We start from the raw sequence: 27256 nt of genomic DNA, 5'->3' as shown, positions 1-27256 counted from the left end.
CTGCATATTGTGTTTCAAGGAGCCACCCATACAGCTTCTTGCACCCATGAATCTGGTCAGAGAATGGCGTATGTGTTGCCTGGTGAATGACTGAAGAAACTCTTCCAAAAACAAACAGAACCCCATTTGTTTGGTGCTCAGAGGTCCGTATAGTTTAAGCTATGGTTTTCCCAGTAGTGATGTATGGAAGTGAGAGCTGGACCATAAAGAAGGCCGACCGCCAAGGAATTGATGCTTTTGAATTATGGTGCTGGAGTAGACTCTTGAGAGTCCCATGGGCTGCAAGAAGATCAAACTTCTCCATTCTGAAGGAAATCAGCCCTCAGTGCTCACTGGAAGGACAGATCCTGAAGCTGAGGCTCCACTACTTTGGCCACCTCATGAAAAGAGAAGACTCCCTGGAAAAGACCCTGATGTTGGGAAAGATTGAGGGCACAAGGAGAAGGGGGTGACAGAGGACAAGATGGTTGGACAGTGTTCTCGAAGCTACGAACATGAGTTTGACCAAACTGCGGGAGGCAGTGGAAGACAGGAGTGCCTGGCATGCTCTCGTTTATGGGGTCACCAAGAGTCCGACACGACTAAACGATTAAACAACAATAAGCAAAGAGAGAAGGTGGGCATGAAACAGCATGGATTAACCCTTACGTCTTCCAAAAACAAATCCCTGAAAGGATATTATTCTAATAGGAGAGTAACAAAACTTTCTAAAATGAAGTCTGGGGGGGGGGTGTGAATGTTTTAAGCAATCACACCAAAATCGTCTCAGCTCAAATTAAACACCAAAGCCCGTGTTCAGATAAGCTTCCTGAATATCTAAAAGATGAATACTTGAGAACAGAAATTCTGCTTTTTATGTCCCGTGGATCCGTAATTTATTTCATCCTGTTGCAAACACGAATCTACAATTCCACACTGGGCTTCTGCATTCACAGTGAGTACAGACAGACATATGCACAAGCAACCATTACTGAAGTGGGAAGATGACGTCACTATCATATAGCTGTTACTGATTTGGCAGCCCCTCTAAAAACTCTCATGGACATAGAGACAAAACAGCTATTTTCATGATCCTTTTCACAGCATCTCAGGAATGTGTTTTCTGAAGATATCTTACATGCTTCTGTGATCATTAACTTTAAGAAGAATGTTTGATTTGGGGGGGGGGGGAGGGATGCAATGTGACAGAATACTATTTGTTCTGTTGCTTTGTTTAAGCCAAACATGCCCAATGGCATTATCTGATATCTATACCAACACCCACAAGTACAAAATACACAAAAATATTTGTCCAAATGACTATACAACTACATCAAGTTTATTTTGCGAATGGTTTGTTCACAGAAGCCTCTCATAACATATGTACATCCTATCTGTAACTTCATCCCAGCCCACAATTGCCTCTGGATACACCAAGGAATTATTAACATTTGCCTAAGTATTTTTCTGCATTTTCCTTGCAGAAAACGAATGAATGAATATTAATGTTCATTACTAAAGACAAATTATCTGCTGGATGTGGAAAAGTCTAGCTACAGAGCCACCTGCGTTCCTCCAAATATTCCAGTTATAGCTAATTTCCTGGAGGTTTTTCATTTAAAAGTTGCTGTTGCTTTGGTCAATGACAAGTCATTTTATTCAGAAAATAGTTAAGCCACTAACAGAATCATAAACAATAAAGACACATTAGCATACACCTCTGTTTTTTCAAGTTGCTGCTTGTCTGTCTTTAACTTAATGTGTCACGTTATACTATTTACATCAAGGTGGTTAGAAATTGGTTGAAAAAGAAATGGTGATTGTAAATGACTGAGCACATCACCACTCCTATTTGTTATGAATTTGTATAGATGGTTCACAGTCAGATTCTTAAGACATATAGATTTTCAAAGAGGCATGTGATATGATACAAGTGCAACTTTATACATGCACAAGCAAAATGACAATAGCCATGACTAAATGGAATGACTAATAGTGTAACAGAGACTGGGCAGTTAAATCTCTAATCATCTTAAATATAGGTTAAAACAAAAAGTCAAATTTAAGCTAAACTCTGGAATCAAGATTTACTAAGCTTGTAAGTAGTCTCAGGACTGTGGCTTTCATAAGTAAACGTAATTAGTTACAATTATCCCAAGGCCAACTCGACCAGCATTTAAATTAGATGAAAGATGACTTTGGTTCACATAATTTGGTTCTGAATCAGGATAATGAAATATACTGTACTTATTGAGTACATTGAGGAAAAGGGTAACCAAGTTCCTTGAGGATAAGATAGTTCTGAACCAGAGCAAATTTTAAATAAGTTACCAGGTTTGAAATTCAAATGTTTATGAACATTTCTTGGCAGAAGCAGATTTAGGGGAGTGCGACTGGTTTGGTCACAATGGGCATGAAATCTCAGGGGTGCCACAACTATAATAGAAAATGGAACACAAGAGGTTGGGGGCGCTGAATTTTGGCTTCACATGCTGAAATTTGAGACCCTCAAGGTCTGCAACTGCTCTTAGCTTCCTGTCCTATCCTGGTTGTCCTCACAAGAGGAAGGGACACACTCCTCCAATCCCCCTACCCTGATGCAGAAACACACCAGTATATATATATATATATATATATATATACTGTAATTACTCAAAACAGGTATATTTCAAACCTGCCATAATTTACAGAGTTCAAGAAATGCAATCCTGGTTCAAAAAATGGTAATCGGAACCCTCCATTATTATTATATCACTCCTAAATGAGAACTTGAAAAATCTGAGCATTCATACAGGCAACGTCAGCCGGTATCCTAATCTGTATACAAAATAAACATTTTATTCTCTGCTACCACTCATGGTTGTTTTAATGGCAAAGTTCTAACTAAGAATTTAAAGTGAAGTTAAGAGATTATGTTCTCTTAACTTTGAAACTGGCAGATAATGATGATGGCGATGGTGATGATGATTATACCAGTAAATAAACATAATATATTTCAACACCCTGTTTCTATGCAGAGCTGGTTTCAATGACTTTAGGGCATGTAGGCAGTTGCTGTCTACCAAGTCAGACAGTGGATACATCTGGCTGAGTACTGCACACTAACTAGTCATAACTCTTGTGAAGTTTTGGGCGAAAGTCTTGCCCAGCTCTAAACTGGAGATGTTGTGGACTGGCACCTTTCAGATGCAAATCACATGTTTCTGCCACTGAGTTAGTTATGGCTCTTCCTCTAATCCCTCCTTCAGCTCTCAAGAGTTACATTCCTTTCAGGCTTTTTGTCAACTAGCTCATAGCATGAAAGCCTTACATGCAAGTTGTACAGGGTTATCTCAGGCCACGCTGCCATGACTGCAGAAACCAAGAACTCGCAAAACAGAAGGAGGACATTTCTTCCCAAGGATATTTGAAAAATGCAACATCAGGCTCTTCAAGGGATGTTTTGGATATTATTTGGCACACTAAAATTTAGATGGATAAAACAATTCACGTTTTGAGTAGCATGAAGGTGCAGGGGCACATTTCTCATGCCAAGTGAGACTGATGGCCTTATGAAACTTAGCAACTAACAAACTCTAGGAGCTTACTTCAGAGAAGACAATGCATACATCCCATACCCCACACAGTGCTAGAGCATCGTATGTATGAAAATGTGTGAAGTTGTCCTCAGGGTCATCTTTATATCTAAACAAGGCCATACAATTCATGAAGATTTTATATTACTACAATAACATACCTAAAAATACAGACACACAATAAGCATGGCATCATATGTAAGAGACAAAACATAATCAGCAGATTATTTCTTAATATATTGCTCCTATTTTTAATTTCCATACTTCAGCAAGCATATGGTCATGTGTTTCAGATATACAATATCAATGAAAAGTCAATGGCTCAGGAGTGCAATGCCTCAAGGACAGCCTTTCTCCATATGAACTGACCCAGACCCTGCGATCACCATCCGAGACCTTTCTTCATACGCCTACTCTATGAGAGGTCCAGAGGGTAGCAACGCTAGAAAGGGCCTTTTCTGCCGTGGCTTCCTATTTGTGGAATACTCTTCCTAGGGAAGTTTGGCTGGTGCCATCATTATACACCTTTAGGCGCCAGGCAAAAATGTTCCTCTTTAACCAGGCCTTTGGCTGATTAACATCCTATATCCTTTTAATTTTATTTTGAGGTGGGGGGGTATTGTTTTGTTCTGTTCTTGGTTTTTATTGTGTACTCTGTGCTTTTATCTTGTGAACTGCCCCGAGATCTACGGATGAAGTGTGGCGTACAAATTTAATAAATAAATAAAATAAAATAAAACACCCAAACCCCAACTTTTACAATGGCATTTATTATTATTATTCCCAAGAGGAGCCCATCAATCCCATGGCAGTTATGTTGCATTTTTTTCTTATTGAGCCAATGCTTAACACAGGGGTTTGCTTGCTGTTCGTAAATATATATATTTTTAAATTTAATAATCAGCATAAATTAATTCTAAGGAATTCAGGCACCATTGCTCCAGCTAGAGTCAATGTCTTGAAAACAATTCCAAATCAAAGATGTATGCCGGGCCAATCATTGGAACTGTGTGCATTCTTTCCATAATGTGAATTCCTCCAAACCCACCCCATTAAGAAAAGGTATGAAATTTTTCTATTAATACCATTGACCTGAACATCTCTGGCAATACCAGTTCAAATATTTTCCAACGACAGATGCTATTACTAACTGCACTGTTTTCTTAACCTGGCATGAAAACATTTCTCTAACATCCCTGTTAATGATAATATAAATTATGCATTACACATCATGACATTAACTTGCAGCATTAAAATTCATCTAGGGGGAAAAAAGGGCCGAGCCTGAATCCAGCATCTCATCTATGTAGATTTTTTTCCTAGGTATCTGCAAATACACATGCCTCCTTTTCTCATAAATATATTAGCATAGTCATTAATTAACATGTCAGCAAGGGACCAATGTTAATCAACCATGGATAGAACTACTGCATCTACAGTTTTGCAGGTGCAAAAATGTATGATACATACTGCTGAATTCAAAGAGATACCAATAAAATGCTGCCGAGAGAGGTTTGTAGAATACAGAACTCAATGATTGCATCTAAACAGCGTATGGAAATCTAATTTTCATCTCCTGTTCACCAATGCAAGAATAAGTATAAAGTCACATCTTCAAGATGAAAACACTTGAAGTCGGCACATCTTTTTTAAATGCTGCACTGCTGAAGGTATTCAGGGCAGGCACTAGAGACGTCTCGTAAGAATGGCTGACTTCACAGCTACTCTGCCAATGGCTATAACAAGTCTAGCGCTGAGGGTGATCTGAGACACTGGCCAGTTCATATGGGGTTCCCGCTACATGAATGTGCTGCAGCCAGTTACAGCTCAAATACTTAACACCTGTCCTTTCCCATTTTTTGTGTGAAAGAAAAACAAATTGGCTATTGTAAACTCAACCCCAGTTTCCCATGGTGTTCACTCAAGGAACTGTGGTTTGTTTTCACTATGGTTAGGGACAACAAAGCAGGTTTTCCTAAAGTCTGAACTATCAAGTCTGAAACTATCGTTATTTTAGCGTGATACTGGATAAAACGATTATCAATATTTTAGAATGATATTGATGCATCCAGTTTCCTTTTCTGGTACACGAAAGAAGAAGAGAGGGGAAGGCATAAATCCGAGGCTCGCTGCAGTTTCTTCACATACTAAGACCATTGTAGGTGAACTGAGTCATAGCTACCTATCTGTGAAATGTCAGTTCCATTGTTTACTACTTATCATTTAGAAAATACCTAAAACAGATTCCCATAGGTTTCTGCCACAGGCCACTTCATGCAGAGCTATGGCCTGGATCGTTCTAAGATATTCTGCTCACTGAATCCTACTTCGTCCTAAGACCAAAGTGCTTTTTGTTCCTAACTGCAAGATCTTTATCGTGAAATATAATCAGGACTTTAGATCCTTTTGGGAGAAAACATATGAAAGCAAGTCTTTCCAGTGGACATACCCAGATTTTAGCATTTCCCCCCTTGAGAAATTCATCACATCCCTCCCTAATGGCATTCAGCTAGCACTTGGCCTATCAGTCATCTGGTTTTTAATTTCTGCTGCTTGTAGATATGGATAGTGCTGCCTTTGTTGTTTAGTGGTGTTTGTTTCCTTGGAAAACTTGTACTGTATCCTTCCTGGGCTGAGTGAGTTCCAGCTACTCGGCCACATTCCCTTGCCTCAGGGGTCCTCAGTAGACTCTACCATCTCATAGGCAGAGGATGAAGGGCAACACAAAGGAAGACCAAGGATTAAATAAGGAAATGCCATCTGAATAATACTGTCACCATAGGGTCTGATACCAGGCCTTACTGTGTGACTATTTTATTTGAGAGACTCTTTAGGCTATAAGGTGGGATATAAGTACAGTGGTACCTCGGGTTACATACGCTTCACGTTACAGACTCCGCTAACCCAGAAATAGTGCTTCAGGTTAAGAACATTGCTTCAGGATGAGAACAGAAATCGTGCTCCGGCGGTGTGACAGCAGCAGGAGGGCCCATTAGCTAAAGTGGTGCTTCAAGTTAAGAACAGTTTCAAGTTAAGTACAGACCTCCGGAACGAAGTAACTACTTAACCCGAGGTACCACTGTAGTCTAAATAAATACATGAATGTTGACGGTGTCTTCTTAAATTAAGTTTTGTTGTATTTTAATGAATTTTCTTCTTATTGCTAACTACTTTGAGCAATGTTATTTTGAAAGGTGAGGACCTAAATATTCTTAATAAACAAGTCAATACCTTTGGAAATCTTACCCTCCGGCCTTCTAAATAGACCATGTTTCAACCAATAAATGAGCACACATTTAGTGCTAGGGTTCTCATATGGGCAATGCTCTGCCAATGATTTATAGGAATGAAGTTGCCATATATATGCAAATATTCAGAGCTTGCATATATCTATATCTACTTTGGTAATAGTCTAAAAGGGTGTTTACTCATTCAAGCCAGGATCATGACAAATCGTCAAACTCACAGATCAGTTGCTCAACATTACATGCACCATCACACTCTGTATCATACTTCAGAAAAAGGAACATTTGGAAACCACAAACTGTGACTTCAGGTTTATTTATACAATATGGGTATGTACCATTTTACCAAATGTAGGACGATGAAGCAGGGGAACCCTTTAAAACTATTGTAGAGTAGAGGAGCTACATGTGAAAAGAACCAAATGTAGGTGTTGTTTTTCAAACGTCATTTTGTCTTGATATATTTGAACATGCCTTGCATACAAATAAACTCTAGAATCTTAAAACGGTTCGAAGTCACAACAGGTAAATGCTTCCTGAAATCAAATGTCACAGGCCTGGTCTCTATAACCCATATTTTTAAATGGGCCAAGGAAATAATAATGATAGGGCATTCAAATCAAGGAGTCTGATCTGACAAAACTAATTCCCTTTGGTGAACAAACACCGTGAGAGCATGAGGAGAGGGAGGTGGCGTCAGATTATTTTATTTGAAAGCTATAACTCAACTCTCTCTCTCTCTCTCTCTCTGTGTGTGTGTGTGTGTGTGTGTGTGTGCGCGCGCGTGCGTGCGTATATATATAGAGAGAGTGTGTGTTAATACTTGTAAGTAGCCGAGATGAATGCTGCATTTGTAAAAAAAAAAAATGCTCTCCCCAGAGTCTCTTATACTGTATTGACTTAACTAATTAAAACAATGAAAACCTGTAACTCATAACTGGAAATATCCCACATCTTCTGCTGCAGCCAACAAATTTTTGCCAGTTTATCAAAAAATTTTATTGTCTTGCCTGCCTTCTTGGAATCTAAAAAAGTACAATGGAACCTCAGGTTAAGAACTTAATTCATTCTAGAGGTCCGTTCTTAACCTGAAACTGTTCTTAACCTGAAGCACCACTTTAGCTAATGGGACCTCCTGCTGCCGTCGTACGATTTCTGTTCTCATCCTGAAGCAAAGTTCTTAACCCAAGGTACTATTTCTGGGTTAGCGGAGTCTGTAACCTGAAGCATCTGTAACCTGAAGCATCTGTAACCCGAGGTACCACTGTATGTACTTCAGTCATAGTTGCAAACTCCCACACTCTGTAATGTTCAGTGTTTTTAACAGTCTTTGCAGAAAAAGCATTCTAGCTGCAGCTAGCAAATAGGAAACTAATTCTTTATGCTCAGATCTAACTACTCCATTCACATAATTTAATAAGAAGACTGCTGGTGTAATGGAATAGCAGGAACAGTGACAATTCAACTCCATCATCTATATTATATTGTGCCTACTGCGTGGAGGCCTCTGAAATCAAGTCCCTGAGCATTATCACAAAATGTTCTCAGTCATAGGGAAACAGCATCAATAGAATACTCACAGTACAGAATCTATACGGGAAAAGAATGTTATAAGTTTAGTTAGGATTAATACCATCAGTCATAGTTTAGGGATAGGAAATTCTATGTGTGGTAAGACTGGAAAACTGAGTGAAAAAACACTCCAGTGTTAGGGAAGTGAAAGTTCATGGAGCACAGCGGCAGAACAGCTAGAAGATGGGTGGAAGAGGCAGAAAGAATAGAGAAAAGGTCAAGTGGAAAAAACAGAGGTTTAGGGAAAACAAGGTTAATGGGGAGCTGCAGAATGAAGGCACAATGAGATTTCTATGAAAGAAGATTCATGTCTAAGACATTAGCTGGAAGATGAATTTTATATACAGTATTCATTTGAAATAAGTCAGTTTCATAGCTGAAGGCTTGTAGTCTATATTCATTTAATAATTTGAACATAAACTCCTTACAAATCGCCCTAAACATATTAAAACTATACCTTGCTTTTCTCAATAAATATTCAGAACTAAACAACCGTTTGAGGTGAAAGTTATCCCTAAAGCATTAAGCAAATTAACAATGCAAATGAAAGTATTGTCCTAGGTATCTTTAATTACAACAATGAGAGAAAACATGTATCAAGGTCCAGGGCATGTCCCACACATACATTACACTGAGTTCAACTGGGCTCACTCCCAAATTAATGGCCATAGGATTGCAGCCTAAAATATATGTTAAGTAGATACAGTGACCAGATAATTTTAATGGTTCTAAAATTTCCTGTTTCCAGACACCTTCAGTGGTTTTCAATATTTATGCCTGTTACAAAATGTGCTAAATAAGCATAACTACTACTGGGTGCATACTGCAATTACATAAAGAACCATTGTAACCATTGTAACCATTTTGCCATAAGATGCCCATGCATCCTAAAGAGAAGTCTTGCTTCCACACACTAGTTTTTAATTCTGAACAGTTCCTGTGAAGCTGACAGAATTACTTCTAACTTTCACTGTTTCACAGTGCTAGAATTGCTCAATCTAAGCATACCATGAACATCTTGGGAAGGAGAGAGGAGCTGAGCAAAAGGCCCAGTACAGTGGTACCTTGGGTTAAGAACTTAATTCGTTCTGGAGGTCCATTCTTAACCTGAAACCTTTCTTAACCTGAGGTACCACTTTAGCTAATGGGGCCTCCCGCTGCTGTTCTCACCCTGAAGCAAAGTTCTTAACCCGAAGTACTATTTCTGGGTTAGTTGAGTCTGTGACCTGAAGAGCCTGTAACCTGAAGCGTCTGTAACCCAAGGTACCACTGTACTCTTCTTGTTGATGCTAGTTAAAATTTTATATGGAAAGTGGTGATTTTTAACACTAGGTTAGCAAAACGCTGTGGGTTTTTAAAAAAAATGATTTCCAGTAAATGTGAATCACTTTAAAACACCAATAAAAATATTTTTTTTCCTCATTCACTTTGTGACTTACGAACAATACTGAATTTATGAAGCACTCCTAACTTGTGACCATATCATCTGACAAATTAAAAGATCTGTTTATGTGACCTTCCGATTGGCAAGCCCTAGGCTCAGTGGTTTAGACCACAGCGCCACCCGCGTCCCCATCAGGGCTTACTTCCAAGTAAACATGCATAGGATCAGGCTGTGAGGCAGGTCTTATAGGCCTCACAGGATTCCTATAGGCACTGCATAACTTTATAGTAGACACATGCAAAAATAAGCAAGTAATACCTTTATTCTTTCCTCCTTCCCCTTTTAAAAATAGTAATGTGCCTATCACTGGCTACTAGCCGTAATGGCTATGCTCTGCCTCCACAGTTGGCCAAAATAATGCTTCCAAGTAACACTTGCTGGAGACCACAGGAGAGGAAAGTGCTCTCATGCTCAAATTCTGCTTCCTAGTCTCCCACAGGTTAGCCACTGTGAGAACCAGATGCTGGATTAGCTGGGCCATTGGCCTGATGCAGTAGGCTATTATTATGTTCTTAGGAAACTTACAGCTTTTCAGCCAAATCTTTATTTATTCAGAAGTAAAATTGCAATCCTAAAACTATTTAATTGGGAGTAAACCACACTGAATGCAGTAGGAATTGCTTCCGAGCAGACATAGGGTTGCACTGTCATGCTTGCTTAAAGACCGATTAACCTTCCTCCTGACTCCCCGTAACACTTATTCAGAAGGTCCATTCATTTAAATGGGATTTACTCCAAATTATGTGGACTTAGGATAACAGCAAGCAATTGATGCATATATTAGGTTCTTAGGGTACTAAAACTTTTCCAGATTTATTTTCTGTACATTTGATCTCAGGTAAGCCGACACAAGGAGAGGGCAGATTAGACAAGAGGTTGTGAAAGAGGGAAAGAGATGCATTCATAAAAGAGGACAGAAAAGAGGGTGGAACTGCAGGAAGGGGGAAAGAGACCCAGGTCCTCAGGTAGGACCTTAGTAAAATTAATAAGCAGATTTTAGGCATGTCTACTCAGAAGTATAGCTCAGTTATTTTAACGATACTTACTCTCAAGTGAGTAAGCACAGAACTGCGACTTTTAATCGTTCATCATTGATTTGGAATGAAAATTAATTTTAGTTGCTTTTTAAAGAGACCGCAAAATGGAAAGACTTTGCAAACTAAATGAAAAAGGTGTTTTGGAGTAACAACTATATGTTACTTCAGTGGAGGAGAATATGATGAGTTCCTTCACACTTGGTCATCCAACAAAGGGGCAACAACATACGGTTGCCACCTATAATAAATTCTGAGGGTGAAATGCTGTTCATTTTGATCGCAGGCAAGTTGACCTTCAGAAGGGGCAAGAGTCACGGAGAGGTGAGTTAAAGGTGGCAGAGAAGGTGACACAAGATGGAAGAAAGTGAGCACAGTAAAAAGGAAAGTGAAAGAGAGAGACAGAAAGGCAATGATAGCAGATGAACGGAAACAAAAAGAAGGTGAGAGAAAGGGTAGAAATATTTGTGGAAGAAGGCATGAGCAGAGAGAGAGGCAGCAGGCAGATAGCTGGTGACAGAAAGGATCGTGAAAGAAGATGAGATGATAGCGAGTGACAACAGACAAAGGAAGCGCACGGGGGAGGCAAAGATGGAGGACAGAAAGTGCACATAGGTAGGCAGAGAAAAAGTCACCAGAAGTGACAGGAAAAGGAGGGAAGTGGTGAAACTTATGGAAAGGAACAAAGTGAGAGAAAGGATTTTTTGGTAAAATAATGCAATAGCAATGCTCAATATTAGCCACAGGCTTAGACAAGACTGTCAGAAATCTGCAGCTATTTTAAAAGGTTGAAAGGTTTGACCCATAATACTGCTCATGAAATACTGGCTCATGTGTACTGAAAAAATATGCAGTCAGCACCTCAGTGTGTGATATGCGGTGAGATGCTAGCACTACTAAGTATAAATCAAAAGTTAAAATGTAGAAGTGGGCCATATTCCTGTCTGGGAGTCAGAGGTGGGTCTCAGGACTCGACTGGTTGAAGAGCACTGGTCTAATCCATGTTGTATTGCAGTTCTAGAGGAGAAGCTTCTGACACTGACTGAATAAGCTAGGCTAAAAATAAAGCTAGCTTGCAAAACATAATACTGTATTAAAGCCATTACCTCATAGTTAAGAAGCAATAAATTCACAAATCATACAGAAGAAAACATGTGTACTATTGAGTAATAAGTTATTTGGCAGCTACTTAATAAATTCTCACCCCCCACACCCCTTGTTCGAAGCACATCTCAGAACATAAGCATGTGCCTTGAGAGTGCTGGCATAAACAATGGTTGCTGTAATCAAACTTCAAGAATACAAGGATAAATCAGCAATAGAAAATGTGTTCTCGGGAATCATATAGCCATGCAGATCTCCAGCGAAAGGCATGAAATTACAATAAAAAGCAACATGGATATAATTAAAACTAGGCTACCATCTGCTCGTAGAATAACTATTATACTGGGCACTACCTCTGAAAAGGCAAGTGCGCCTCAAACAGGAAGCTCAGTTCACTGAACTATGAGACAGGGCACTTGCTGGATGTCAAATGCCCAATGAAGTCAACACTTGCACCGAAACCACGCTAATGTAAGTTATGACAGTGTGAACAATTAAAAAATTATTCACTCTGATCATTTAACGTTTACACTGTAAAGCTCTAATTGCACGATTTCCAATTAAAAATAATTAAGCGTGCAAAAAGAGGAGGTTAAAGTAAACATAAACTAAGACCAACAGCCCAGACCTATGCGAGCTACTCTGAAGTAGATTCTGACAACATCCAATGCAGTTCATTCCCACATTAAGTCTGCACAGGACTGTAAACATATTCTCTTTGAACCACTGCAAAACTGTCATGCCAACAGAATAACGAAGATTACGCCGACTGAGTGGAGATCAGAGTTTTGCCATAAGTGAGTCATAACAGTTTAACCTAGCACTGAAAATGTATAAACATTTACAATATGTAAGGTGTCGGCTTTGAAAAAGGAATGTTGCTGCAAGGTACAAACATTTACAGCATACTGAAGAAGTTGACTAAAATAAATGAGACTTTCTTCTGAATTTTGCTATCTGGCCATTAATTTTCCAGATTCAATATTGAACATTTCTTTTTTGCAATGTAGAACCAAAATATTACAAATCTCCAGCTATCGCTGCTCAAAAGTGTTTCAATATTGACCTGAGCACATACAAAGACACTCAACTCTCTCTCTTTCTCAAAAAAGTTACCGTACTTCACACCAGTGGTGAGATGGGCAGTGTCAACCCACACAGGATCTCATTTCTCCCTTACAGGAGAATAAGTCAGTTTTGAGATCATTCCCTGCAGAAAGGAAGCATATGTTCCAAAAGCACCCATACAATTTGGCACTTCCAGAGAAAAACAGTTATTTTCCCTCTGCTTTTTATGCCACTCTCACAATCTGAGAAAGACATATGTATACCTTATGTATGTATGTATGTATGTATGTATGTATACATATGTATATAAGGCATACGTATACCTTCAGGAATGCCAAAGTCAGTTCCAGAGCCTTCCCCATCATGATACAAGTAAAGACTTGCTCTCTTAACAGCAGTTCTGGAGCCTGTCACTCTGTTCCAGACTTCCCAAACTGTTTCCCTTCAGATATTTTGAACTACAACCTCCATCAGCTCCAGCATGAATGGCCAGTGGTCAGGGATGACAGCAGTTGCAGTCCAAAACATATGGAAGGCACACAGCGAGAGAAAGTTCTTCTATTTTAACTATTACATTAATGGTAATAATCAGTGCTATTTTTCTAGAAAAAGTGGTGCTGGAACTCGCCATGGACACTTCCTTCACGACAATGGCACCCCCCTGAGAGGTGCCAGAACTGAGTTCCTGTGAGTTCCCCCTGAAAAGAAAGCCCTGGTAATGATTCCAGCCATAAAATGGGGTTAAGAAAGCACTCGCATATTTCTGAACATCAGAAGTAGTCCTTAGTTGGTCATCATTGTCAGAAGCAACGCATTACAATAACAGGTGTCAATAGCTCTTGCAATGGATGCAAGCAGTTATTGCCTTCCATGTAAGCGAAAATACACACATCCAATGACACCAAATCGCATGGCTCTGTCAAAAATGTGAACAAACTTTTTGACAAAAAACATAAGAACCAATACTAATTATTGCTCCCGAGAAGAAATACATCACAGTTTGAAGCATGTAAACATATTTTTGAAAAAATTACCAATGAAATGCAAAGGTTTAGACAAGGTCTTTCTAAACAGCCAGATGCTATTACAGGTTCTTGTGTTGGAGTTAAGATTAAGGCAGATCAGTGCTACAAATTTACTTTCCTACCAAACAGGTAGTATTACAAAGTACCCAATCCTGAAACAACCTGTATGTATGGATAGAAAGCCTTAAGCAAGTGCTTAATGCAAAACAGTGAATAAGGTGAAACCCTGGTTCCATTGAACCACAACAGGTCCTTTCACAACACAGTGCAAGACAGTAATCTTGAATATGATATTAACAGAGTGTGTGCAGCCATTAGCGCAGCCTCACGTATGACTTCATATGGATGGATTAGATGTAAACAGCCCTAAAATCTCTTGCATTACACTGTTTGGACAGAACAACAAAGGACTGACACTCTGCATCTGAACAGATCATGACAACATATAGAAGAACTAAAAGAGCAGTTTCGGTGTCCTTGAACAGGGTCATGAATACATCTCTCAAGTTGGCCTATCTGACAAATGAAAAATAAGGTTGCTATTGATTTCTCCTTATTTGGTTCTGATATTGTTGTTATTCTGGTAGCTCTCAGAAGTAGAAGATATGGGAGAGACATATAGAGGTGCATTCAACTAACTTTTGCTTAGATCTGACCCATTGAAATTAAGTTCATCAGGGTTATTAATTTCAATAGGTCTGCTCTGAGTAAAAGTTAACTGAACACAACCCAGATACAGTGCGTGTGTATATATATTATATGTTGTACATTGCTTCTGGATGCCTCATAGGAGAAGATTAAAAAATGAAATAAATAAATACAATATTAGCACCTGAAAGTGTACAGATTGCTCATTTATGTGAAGTGAATTGTGCCTTCCACACCTCCGAATAAAATAAGCCCTGAGATGTTGGAATAAAATTTGAAGCAAAGATTTAGAATGCCGTGGTTCTTTTGATCTGTTCTTTGCACTGATATTGGGTCTTCTTAAATGTTAAGAGACATACTTCTGGATTTCTTTCTTACTCTTTTTAATGAGACGATATTCACTGACACATATGTAGGTACTGTGGCAGATTTAAATGTTACTGCAATCACCACAGGACCTGAATAAAAACCTGCCATCTAGAACCAGTAAACCACAACAGGTTGTTGCAGTCACATACCTAGTAGTAGGGCAAGCTTACATCCCCTTCTGCCTTCTTCAGAAGTCTGTCTAGCACAATACTGTCCATACTGACTGGAAGCAGTTCCCTGAAGTTTCAGGCAAGGGGACATTGCCAGCCCTACCTGGATTAAAACAGGGACCTTCTGGTTTCAAAGCAGATGTTCTACCACTGAGCTACAACTCTTACCAAACTCCAGCAGCCGACCAAGATACCTTCTGGAGCATTAGTAAGATCACTATATGTAACAGGTAAAGAAGTCAGCAAAGAAAACAATGGTTATTCCTGGACTGACCTAGTCAAGTAACAGATAAGAATGACTGAGAACCTTTAAGGGCACTTGCTGCTAACAACCACACATTATCTCACTGCTCATAGAGGTGCTCCTGAGAGGCTTTCCTAGGAGACTATTGAAGTGAAGGGTAGAGGGAGACCTCACTGTTGCTTTCTTGCCCCATCAGCAGTATTCACTGGTTGAGGCTACACTTCCTAGGAAATCAGCTGAACTTGTTCAGACCTCTGAATAAACATACAAGCTTATGTGTCATTATGATCATGTTGTGTATATAGATTGCAGACCAACCTGTGTATACAGTCCAGCCTCGGTTGTCGGATGTAATCCATTCTGGAAGACCGTTTGACTTCCAAAACATTCAACAACCAAAAACTGAAAGCGGAAGCCTCAATACAATAGTGAAACTCAAAGGGGAAGGCATGTAGCACGTTTGGCTTCTGAAAATCATTCGAAAACCGGAACAGTTACTTCTGGGTTTTCAGCATTTGGGAACTGAAACATATGATAATGGAGGCATTTGGGAACCGAGGTTTGACTGAATCCACTTGGAAGTAAGGCCCTGTTGTGCTCAGTGAGGCTTACTCCTAAGTAAAGTGTGGTTACAACTCTGGAATTACTGCAGGTGCAGAGCCAGTGAAAAACTTGCAAAGCAGCCTGCTTCCCAAGAAGATTCACTTTCCACCACTGAAAACACGTGAATTATGCATTTTTCCATTTTGAATGATTTTAATAACTATCCATACATTGCATAGCCACAGAGACCCATTGCACATCCCTGTAAAAAGCTGCATCTGATGCCCCAACCAATTTATGCTACTGGGTTATCATCTGGTTAGTGATTACAAACCGTTCCCATGCCTGATAAAAGGAAAATTAACCGCTAAACATATAAAATGCTTAAGTTGTGCAGCCTGATTTAAAACGTTGTTCTCCACTAATAATCCTTTTTGAGTTATCATTGCTTATTTTTGAATTATCACACCTTTGTTTTTCTTGACACATATAAAACACACCCCGAATGCCAATTCACAAAGCATCATTAATTTAGGGAATTCACTGCCAAAAGATGTGGTGATGACCACTGGCTTGGATAACCTCAGAAGATTAGGCAAATTCATGGAGGATACGTCTATCAATTGTTATTAGATATGATGGTTTTATAGAACCTCCATGTTCAAATGCAGCATACCACCAAATTAAAAATGCCAGTTCCTGAACACCTACTGCCTTCATATGGGTTTCTTAGAAGCATTTGTTAAGCTACTGTGGGAAACAGAGTCTGATCCACCAGGGCTCTTTCTTTTGTTCCTAATGTTGTGCATGCCAGATTTGAAGAATATACTCATTTATAGTTGCCATCAACTTTGAATTTGAGCTTTATCTAAACAAATCTTCACCTGTATGCATTAGATATAATCTAATAAAGTGTTCAAATGATTCAGTATTTAAGAAAACAAAAACAAAACCCTACTGGTGATGTATATAGATTTCAGGGATTAAGGCCCTGCAAATGAATGAGAGGCCTCTTAACTTCATCTTTCACATTGTCTCAGGTCTAAATAAAGGCATGCCTAATATTAAATGACTCAGAGTAAAACAAACAGAACTGAAGATCACTTTATTACTCAGAGTTTGCTCAAGATGGCTATGGCAGTAACTCTTGTGAAACTGAAGACGCCTCCTTGAATAACTGAGCTCTAGTACTAATTATGCCACAAATGTTCCTATGCGAGCTCAGCCTCCAGTTTTATTAGAAAACCCATACATTACTCCATTCCCTCTCTCCTACCAATCTGACAGAGAGCATTCAATTATATATATATGCAAGTATCAACATGACATCTTTCAGATTTTGATAGGATACAATTAAACATCATACTGACAGAAAAGGAAGGAACCTCGCAAAACAAGCTTCTCTTCTCCCTTACACAAACACAAGGAGATAATATGTATATAGCCGCTGGAATATTTATGTTTCAGAGCAATAGTCATCCTGTGGACTGAGCTGAAGGGCTGTTTCTGTTTTTATTATTTTGCTGAGACACATCATGGGTTGGGAAAACATTTCGTGGGATTTGCTTCATCTCTAAATGCAGCCGCTGATTACATAGCAGAGGAAGCCTGCCATTCCATACTTACAACAATGTAAGGCCTGATGTCAACTTTTCAACTCCTTTGTAAGTTGTTAAGGCCTTAGAACTCCGGAGAACACTCTGTGCAGACCTCCCTCCCCAGTGATTAAGATGCAACATGACATAACAACAACAACAACAACAACAACAGCGACTAGTCTCTCCCATTTCAATGAACGAATGCATATTTGAGTCAATACGCACGGGCTTTGGATTCCCAGCCACCCACTTCTCTGAAAAAGCCCAGAACAAGAATGAGAGTTCATCTAAGATCTGCAATCCGCGATCCATCCTTCTCCCTTTGTTATGCAGACGGGCGCTTGCCTTCATCTCACGCCCAAGAAATACATCTGGGTTGCTAAAGTTTAATCTCTTTCCAGACTCGAGCGAGGATCTCCTGTTTGGAAAACCACCACCACCCAGTTTCCCCAGTACCCTCTTTCCCTAAGGAAAGCTTCCCAGCGATTGGAGGCGGTGGGGTGGGGTGGGGGGTGCAGGCGACTAATCCCCCGCTGTGCGGCATCTTAACTATTTATCTACATCTGTGCATGCTGCATATTTCCTTTCCACCCACCCAGCCAAACCATTGCACCTCATGCTTTCCCTCCTCCCTCCTCCCTTTTAAACACTTGTGCAACAATTGCTGCGCTCGCCACGCCTTGCGACGCTCCCTCGCTGCTCTCCCTTTTCCACAATAACAAAACTCAAGTTGAAAATAGAAAGCAATTACCTCCCGAGTCAGTGTCCTCCGCCAACCGGAGCCCCACATAATCCAAGAGGGCAGCGCTCTAACCTCCAGAGCTGCTTGCTTCTCCTCCTCCAGAAATTGAGCCTCGCCTGGTTTCTCAGGGGCTGCAGCGGTCTCTCTCTCCCCCCCCCGCCCACCTCCACTTTTCTTTTCTTTTGGGTAGCGCCTTGACAAATCCTTTCTCTCTTTTTTCTTTTTTTTGCCTTTGTTAAGGGTTAGAAGTTGAGCTGTGCCTGTTCTCTCTCTCCCTCCCTCCCTCCCTCCCTCTCTCTCTGCCTCTTTCACTTCTTGTATTACAGTTACATGGCTGTGTGACGTTTCTGGCTACAGAAAAAGGGGGAGAAAACAACTGAGGGTGAGAACCGCCTGCCAGGGCGAAGCTCCTCCCTTCTTCGCCTCTCTGCTGCTTTCCCCTCCCTCCTTCCTCCAGACTAACACACAGCAACAAGCTGCTTTTGGGGTGGGGGGTGGAGAGGAAACAGAGCTCTGGCTCTGTCCTTCACAGGTATAATCTCTACCGTCCCCCAATCCTTGCAGCTCCAAGCCCCACTCAAAAATCTCAAACATCAGTTATTATCCTGTTTATTACCAGTGTTGGGTTGTCAGAAGGTTTTTTTTTTTGCTTCTCCTGGGATAGTTAATTGGAGTCCCAGAATATAATAAAAGCTGACACTGCCACAGTGGGTAGGGCAGGGCAAAGCCACTCTTGCTATCCTGCTGCACCTTGAAACGACCCTGCCTTTCTCCCAAACTGGTGCCAATGTCGCTGAGGGGGTCTGTCAGGCATGTCTGCAGTAGCTCTCAGAAATAATCCTAAAAGCGCACTTCCCCCTACGCATGGTTGCTAAGTAGGAAGTCCCGTTGCGTTCGATGGGTTAGTGTACAGAGGACTGAAGCCTCGGCCTCCGACCCTAGGCTGTGCATTCTGATTTGGAAGATGTTCCGCTGGAGGGGGAAATAGGGTTTACTTCTGGTTTACACATGCATAGGATTGTGCTTGTAAGTGCACTTTTGAACCGCTATTTCTGCGCGTACAGAGCAGAAAGCAGAACATACATTCCAGCCAAGTAGGTTTTTCCCTTTTTGCATGGAAGATGTGGGAAATGCAAATATGCTTAAACAGGCTGGTCCAATGGAGGTTTTTAAACACGCGCCCCCCCCCCACCATGGAAGCCCCAGGGATTTCAGCAGGACTTTCTCTCAAGAAGTGTGTCAGTGTGGTGTAGTGGCTAAAATGTCGGACCTGGAAGACCAGTGTTCAAATAATTGTTTGGCTATGAGACTCACCAAATGGCTAGTCGGACTCTTGGTCTGACCTACCGAACAGGGTTGTTGTGAGAGGCAACAATTATGCCACCTTGAGCTTCTTGGTAGAAAGGTGTGATATAAATGTAATCATGAATAAATGGATATACATAGGGCCTTTTTTCAGCCAGAAATCACCAGAACTCTCAGGTGGGCACCATTGTAATTATAAGAGGACAAGGGAGGGGCTCATGCTGAGTCCCAAGACCTCTTTTTCTGGAAAAATAGCACTAGGTATACATAGGATTTGGCTATTGGTGTCAAGCAAGAAAACAGACACCACCACTGCTTACACCACACGGCCTGAAAGCTGCCATGGCTTGCTCTGTAACATGAACAATGTTCTTCCTAACACTACAGTGTGTAACAATGGGTGCACGCCTGACCTAAGAAAACAGAGGGGACTGGTGACATTGGAGTTCAAGGGGTGAGGACTATATTCAGTTACTGCTCGCCTATGGCAACTAGCTGCTGAAATATTGATAGATCTCCCCCACCCACTTTGGTCCCAGGTTGAGATGGAGAGAACAAATAGGAGGAAACGGTTTAAAAAATAAATAAATCTGGTTCTTAAAACTATGCCGCTGAATAGCAAAATGTTCCTCGTGTGAGGTTTTGTCCTCTTTAAGTTACACTCTCTTTTTTTTCTTTTTCAAAAAGTTAAATATATGGCTGCCAAGTGAGTTAATGAAAAACCCTTTGGTAGTTAACTCATTTAGCATAGCAGCTATGAAATAAAGTATGTGGCACAAGGCCAAAGCATAAAGGACTCTTCTTTGAACCTACTCAGGTTTCTCTCTAACAAGAAATAGTTCTGACCATCTTCCGAAAGAAGTGGGCAGCTGGCTTCTAGACAAAAGGGCAAATTTAGGCCTTCAATTGTCCATCCTGCCCCTTCACCCAAAAACAGATCATGGAAAAACCCAAGAAATCAACCATTTATCCTGGAAAGCACAGAAACCTCATTTGCCCCGAACAATCAATACACTAACAGGCAGTATGTTCCTCATACAAAACCAGAATCAATTATAATATTGATATAACAGGAAACAAATGAAATCGCAAAGCAAAGAATTTGCTAAGCACAAAGCAGGGAAGGATACATTGCAGCTATTCATTTTTAGGGTGCAATCGTATACTTGAGATTTGCCGTAGGAACTGGCAAAGCCATGCTACGCAGGCAGAATGCCAGATGGGCCATCGCCCTGACAGATATGTAGAGCACTCTGCTGGCAGAGCCGCTCCAGGATTAAAAAGGCCAACATCAGGCAGAGTCATGGGCCACACAGGGAAGAACTACAGACATCATATCCTACAATCCTTCAGTCCACAGGCACATCCCCATCAGTAGCACAATATTACATCAGTGCTCAGCCTATCACAAAGAATCCACACAAACAGCTGAGATATCAGTGGAAGGGGGGGATTTAAGCCACCCCTGCATGGACAATCACTCCAGTCACATCCTCATGGCAAAGCATAGGACCCATTCATAGCACACCATTAGTAAATAAACCCCACACAGAGACATCCTAAGTCAGCTGATAGGGTGCATAGAGTTATGTACCACTCTGATCCAATGTTAGAAACTCGGGAACATAAGCTAGGTGCCAAATGGCTCCTTAAACCAGAGTTACAGTTGCCAAAACGGAATGAAATGCGTTCCAGTTGTGCAGATAAAACCCCACAAATAAAATTCTAAAGGATGCACTGTTAGTGTGTGAAAACAGGCAAGATCCAAGGATCCCCAGATAGTGGAGACATCAGGCACCATCCTGGCGCCCGCACATCTTCACTTGGTTGCAAGTGACTGATAGCCAGGTGCAAAACACACCTGGCGAATTTTGAACGCTGCTCTGATCTCATGTTGTGCCCGCTTACAGAGCTCACAAGGGAGAACTCTGCTGATGGAAAAGATTCCCCCCATGACAAAAGGAGCAGTTTGCACAAAACAGACAGACCTCACAACGCACATGAGATCTTTCAGCCCACTGCCTAGAACCCTAGCAGGTAACTCACCACAGGGGTCCAAATTCCTATCACCAAATCCCACTCCACCCCACCAATGACTAAGGAAATAAAGGGGGGAACACATCCTGTAATGTATGCCTGCTTCAAGTGTCTCCCCTCCACCACATCCCCTTTGCTATGTGCGACTACATCTGTCTTGTCTAAACTGTACAGCTTTATTTATAGCAGCCACACTGCCTGCTGCCTTTTACATGATGTTCTCTTGCCTCCCAACAAGGCTACCTGTTGGCAAAGGCCAGGCACTCCACCGCAACTATGGCCACTGCTGGTGAGACACTTAGGCACACTTTTGCCTTACAGGATCACAACCTGGATGCATGGAGTAGGACAGGAAATGAGCACCACACATATGGGAGCCCACAAGAGGGAGGGCAGGAAGGCTGGGGAAGGAGCATGGGATGAGCACTCAGGTATCACCAGTCACTGCTCTCTCTCACCTGCTCACAGGCACCCACTGTGCATCCCTCTACAGAGATTATGCTGGAGACCTGTTGGCTACTGCTTGATATTCTCTCTTCTCTTATTTTTAAAAAAATCATTTTATTGGTTTTTAGGTAAACATACACAGAACAAATAAGTAACAGTAAAAAACTGAATACAATATTTGTCTTTCCCTTGATCGCCACAGCTACAGGATCCACCCCACTCCCCATTTTGCACTCATCATGATCAAAATCCACTCCATAACCTGCAACAGTGACCAGCATGCTCTCAGGGGTTCCTCGTTCTTGACTTGCAGAAAAGCTCTATTTCAGACAGATGCAACAGGTGAAAATGTCCTTAATATGGAGCTACTACCCTCATGTCTATGTCAAGCCACTGTACAATCCCTGCTGGAGTGGCTAGTTAGACACACACACACACACACACACACACACACACACTGTACTTTCCTTCCAGAATTACCTCCATCCTGGATGCTGTTCAATAAGACTTTGACATTATCATACATGTTATTCCTTTGGGCTGTATCCAATACTAGTCTAACTCAGGGTAGACCCATTCAAATGAATACACAGACTTACATTGTTCCATTGATTTCAGTGGGTCTACTCTGATTTCAGTGGGTCTACAACCCTTTCCCTCTAGGTCTAGGAAATTGTAAACTGGGATCTTTCCATGGGCGTAGCCTCCTGTTGGGGGGGGGTCAGGACTTTTGGGGGGGCAGAACCGATGTGATTGGTCAGTTAGTTAAGTATTTCTACTGCTTTGCTTGATCTAGGGGGTTCAGCTACCCCCCCTGCCCCCCTTCGCTATGCCCATGGATTTTTCCCTAACCCCCTAGAAAAATCTGACTCAGGATGGTCCTCTAAAGGAGACAAAGAGCTTATGGGCCCTGGCAGCGGCCTCCTCCCCCCCCCACTGCCTGGACCCCAAGGGCCAAACCTCTCAAGGTATGCAAGTGGTATGGGCATTGCTGCCGTGGTGGGCGTAGGGGGAGTATCTTGCAAATCCACAGCCTAGCATAATTGAAGCATAGTATAGGATTGCTCCTGCCATGAATGTGCTCATTGTGTGGTGTGGCATTCACAAAGTATGCTGCCTAACAGTCATGCTGTTGTGCCATGATGGTTAAATCTGACATTTGCTAAAGCGGACTTTTACATTTAAATTATTTCTGAGCATTAAAAAAACAACACACCACTTGGTGCAGAAAGAATCGAGAGGGCGCTGCCTGATTCATTATTATTATTTGGCTACACAGCTGTCTGCTTTGAAAACCATGAAGAAATCAAACAAACACACACCCATTATGTTACGGAGGTGGTGTGAATCTGCAGTACCTTAAAGGCCAAAGAACAACAAAACCGTCTTTAACAGCAATGGGCTTTTAAAGTGATATAAATAATCATTCTTGGATTAGAAATGGGTGGAATTTCTGGATGCACTCCACCTTTTTCTCCCTTCAGATAAGCGAGTCTGCCACATTGTTCAAATACACCCATAGATCATTTTATACTTCCTTGCCTTCAGCAGGTCTCAACTTGATACTTAAAACCAGCTCCTTAACGATAACTCTCTATTCACTATTCGAGTTTCTGGTCCCAAGGACTGGATTTTAGTTCACAGCAGATGGGCGGGGGTGGTGGGGGAGGGAAAGTATTAATTTACCTATCTCAATACTGACGTATATCCCAACAAAGACAGATGCACGTACAGAGAGAGAGAGGGAGAGAGAGAAACGCAAGGGCACAGCACCGCTTTCCCGAGCCTGTAATGTGGAGTTGCAATGCAAAGGCAGTAAGGAGGGCTGGAGCTGCTGATTGGACGGTGGGTCTGCCAATCTTTGCAGGAGGGCAGAGTCAAGCGAAGCAGAGCTACTTTGCATCGGTGTTTCCCATTCTTCTTTGCCACTGTGTGTCACATTGTGTGAACCCCTCCCCCCACCTCTCCCAAAAATAACACCCCACTGTTTAGGAAGCAACAAACATCCCTATCCATGGAGGAGTTGGTCTCCTTCACCATAAACACTGGAGATGGAAAATATTAATGCATCACCTCAGTAGAGAAAGGGAAAAACGAGAGTTGGAGTCTGTAACACACTATTAGCTGTAAAGCAGAGAGAAAAGGGAGGAGGAGGAGGAGGAGGAAGGGACCCAGAGGTGAGGTGAGAGGAGTTGTGTCACTCCACTGAAAGAGGCTTTGACCTTACATTGATCTCCTAAAGTCTCTGAATCCATTACTATTATTACCGTTACCATTATGAATTTTATTCTTGCAGGTCAGTCAGCTGGATTATAACAGCACCCCCAACTCTTGTCTAATTTGCGAACTCATTAGTCTAATTTCATTATTTAATCATGCGCCAACCAATCGAGCTTCCTTAAGAAAGGACTGACCTATTTTTGGCTGGAGATAAACGATCATGTTAACAGATGTTAATCTTGTAATCTGTTTTCCTGTAAGCACTTCGCATGCCCGCTTTTTAGACATTAACAACAAGAACAACAACATACACACACACACACACACACACACACACACACATTAGAAAAGGGACGAATTGACGTCACTGTTCAATACTCCGGTGGTTTCTTTTTTTAATAGAATTGGGGAGGGGGGGAGACAGAAAGAGAGAATTCGCCCCTTATGCTTTCAAAGACATGAAATCTTTTCCCACTTTATAAATGCTGATTTGTTCTGCCTCAACTCCCACGGGCTTTTATTTGCATTTCAAATTCCACAGGTTACACAGATCGCTTTTTACACACACACACACACACACACACACACACACACACACACACACAATGTAAACCAACAATAAGGCACTGAATGGGGATTGAGAGAGTGGGGGCAGGGGGCTACATCTGGATTAGATAAAGACCATGCATTAATAGATCTCCAGAAACGGTCTAGAAACAACAACAAATATCCTTCTACATCTAGATTCCAAAAGCTGGGGGGGGGGGGGCTGCCTGAATTTGCAAGATCTTAGATCCACCCAATACACATTTTCCAGAGCGTCCTGGTCTACTCCTGGGAGTTTTTAGCGCTTCTGGAGCAAGATCTTTGCCGCGGGGAAGTGGGCAGCATTTTCTAGAGCGCTGCAGCTGCAGAGGGCAAGCGACCCGAAAGCCAAAGCACAAAATTGGGACCATCTCCCTGTCACCTTAACCTGGAGGAAAAACGCCTCCTGCGCCCTGAGACTTCTCGCAACTCAACTCCGACCCCTCTAAAGTTTCCTCAACTTGTCGAAACAGCTTGATTCAAATGACGGCTGCAAGTATTATGCTAATTCTGGGTGGAGATGGGAGGGGCAGAGGAGGAGGAGGAGGAAGAGGAGGGTTTCATAGGACAAAATGTCTGCATTATTTCTCTTCTCTGCACCCCCCCACCAGTCCTCTCATCTCTCTCCCCCCCCCCTTCCCAGTATATCCAATGGGCAGGACTCATCTCCGGGATTGCCCTCCAAGGACTCTCTTCCTCTCCACCTAATTTACAGCCCTCAACTTTCCAGGATAAACTATTCCTTTTAATTCAGCTGATGGGAGAGGATAGGGAGGGGTTGGGGGTGGAAGAGAGAGAGGTGGCGAGGGGAAGAGGACACACACACACACACACACACACACACACCCTAAGCAATAAATCAATCCAATCTGCAAATACCCTTAATAATGTAAGTGGCTCGCTCCCAAGCTGGAGAAGCATCGCCTCCCTCCCGCAGCCCGCAAACATTTCATTTTTAAAAAAGACAGGCAGATTTCTTTCTTGCATGCGAGATCTCCTCCCCACCCCCCTCTGTACAAAGTCCAAATTTTCACAGTTTAAAAAAATAACATATACCGACAATCCATTCAGCCCCAGCAAAAAAATAAATAAATCATCTTTCTCCTCCTCCTCCTCCCTCTCCCTACCCCCCCACCCCGCCACCCCTTTCAAAGAGCCCAAAGTTATCGTTTCTGTAAAAAGTCCCTTCAATTACCGAGCGAGATTAACTATTAATTGGAAACGCGAAGTTTTTCCCACGGGCGTATTAAGAATATTCTCATCTCTCTCCTGCTCTTCCCCCCTCTTTCTGATCCCCTCCCATCTTCTTCCTCAGCACTTAAGAAAGAAAAAGAAAGAAAAAAAGAAGGAGGGAGGAAGTGGAGAGAAAAGAATGGCTTAACAATCTCTTCCCGATCCCCTTACCTTCTTGCAGTTGAGGTGAAGCGATTTGGAGAAGGACACAGACAAACAAGAAACCTGAAGGTGAAACCATGCGCTGAAGGCAATAAGGAAAGCACTGCACATGATTCACTGCGCCAGCTCCACTCCGGCGAGCAGCGAGGGGGGCGTCTCTACACCCCTCGGTGCCAAGCCCTGGGCAAGGGGTCCTCCGGCTTCAAACTTTCCACTGCCCTTTAGCCCATCTGGGAATCCCTTGAGGGCTCTGGGATGGAGGGCGACGGGAGGAATACCCCTCTCCTTTTCCTGGTCTTTTTCCTCGCAGCGTATAGGTTGACGTCTTCCCCCAGCCGGGCGAATGGTCTGTTCTATATTAAATGCACACACTGTCTACTATTGTCTCATCAGCACAAAGTTCTTGTATTATGCGGGGAAAGTCTAGATAGCCAAAAGCGAGTCACATAAAAAACAATTATTCCACTAACAGGACTGATTCATTAGCAGATCTGTTATTCATCTCTGCTTCAGCCAAATGACTACATAGATGGAGATTACAGGAAACTATATATTCACATACTAAGTATGCAATTTTGTACAATTTCGACTCTCTCACGATAGGTATCATGCTGCTGGTATCTCAACTTTGAAATGAAAACATTATTGCATATTGTATATTCTTCTTGTTAAATTGTTGCTGTTGTTATTGTTTAATTCAGAGAGGTCTGCTACAGACAACTTCTACATGAAATCTTGGTTTGACATTTGCTGCGTGTGACTTTTCTGGGTGCATTAATTTCATCACAGGTACATGCTGTACTAGAATACCCACACACAAATTATTATATGTACAGTAATCTCATGTGGCAATGTACTGGAAGCTGAAAGAGAAAGCTATGCACACATGCTCGCTCCTTCTTAAAGG

The 27256-nt window shown here is 41.7% G+C and overlaps 1 protein-coding gene across 4 annotated transcripts in view; it reads right to left on the bottom strand.

Moving 5' to 3' along the window:
- Nucleotides 1-26703, bottom strand: part of ZNF516 (zinc finger protein 516) — a 114472-nt gene extending 87769 nt beyond the window's left edge. For 2 of the 4 annotated variants that reach the window (XM_083623705.1, XM_083623703.1), the window contains exon 1: nt 18370-25319. The gene's annotated coding sequence lies outside the window, so the exon portion shown is untranslated. Of the gene's footprint in view, nt 1-18369; nt 25320-26358 lie in introns of those variants that run through there. The other 2 variants (XM_083623704.1, XM_083623706.1) reach the window with 2 other exon arrangements.
- Between the last annotated feature and the right edge of the window lie 553 nt (nt 26704-27256).

This window comes from Podarcis filfolensis (genome assembly GCF_964270895.1).
Source record: "Podarcis filfolensis genome assembly, chromosome: 7".
Classification (NCBI taxonomy): domain Eukaryota; kingdom Metazoa; phylum Chordata; class Lepidosauria; order Squamata; family Lacertidae; genus Podarcis; species Podarcis filfolensis.
Note: the sequence above shows the minus strand (reverse complement) of the source record. Positions and strands in the feature narration are given on the sequence as shown.